Source organism: Camelina sativa, unplaced genomic scaffold (assembly GCF_000633955.1).
Source record: "Camelina sativa cultivar DH55 unplaced genomic scaffold, Cs unpScaffold05102, whole genome shotgun sequence".
Classification (NCBI taxonomy): domain Eukaryota; kingdom Viridiplantae; phylum Streptophyta; class Magnoliopsida; order Brassicales; family Brassicaceae; genus Camelina; species Camelina sativa.
The window spans coordinates 1-588 of NW_010926190.1; the positions used below are offsets into that span (position 1 = coordinate 1).

General features: G+C 35.2%; 1 long non-coding RNA gene across 1 annotated transcript; it reads left to right on the forward strand.

Moving 5' to 3' along the window:
* Positions 1-8: 8 nt before the first annotated feature.
* On the forward strand, positions 9-588 carry LOC104774742. Its single transcript, XR_765480.1, has 3 exons — positions 9-121; positions 329-424; positions 545-588. It is a non-coding gene; the product is annotated as an uncharacterized LOC104774742 (long non-coding RNA).

Genomic DNA, 588 nt, shown 5'->3' on the forward strand with positions numbered 1-588 from the left:
GTAGATGAGAAGTATTACAAGTCATCTTCGGAGATAAAGTGTAAGGACGGATCAAAGAAATTCACAAAAGCTCAACTTAATGACGATTTCTGTGATTGTTCTGATGGAACTGACGAGCCAGGTTCGTTTCGTCTTCTCAATTTCTCTGTATAGTTCTTATTGTGTAGCTTTTGTTCTTTTGGTACGATTGTGATTAAAGAATTTAACCATATTAGTTTCGTTGGGAATTCAAACTTGTGATTGTAGTTTGTTTAGTGTAGTGGAATAAAGTTTTTGCATTTTTGGGATTATATGTATGATGGATCATTTGTTTGTTTCAAAAATCCAGGTACCTCAGCTTGCCCAAATGGGAAATTCTATTGTCGAAACGCAGGCCACTCTCCATTAGTTTTGTTTTCTTCCAGAGTCAATGATGGTATTTGTGGTATGTTACTGCAATTCTATAATTTGTTTACATTTTAACTTTCAAATGCCATATGGAGCAACAAATTGCTGAAGAATTAGCTTATCAGTACTTATGGTTTGTTTTCCCCTATGGGACCAGATTGTTGTGATGGAAGTGATGAATATGATGGTCAAGTGACATGT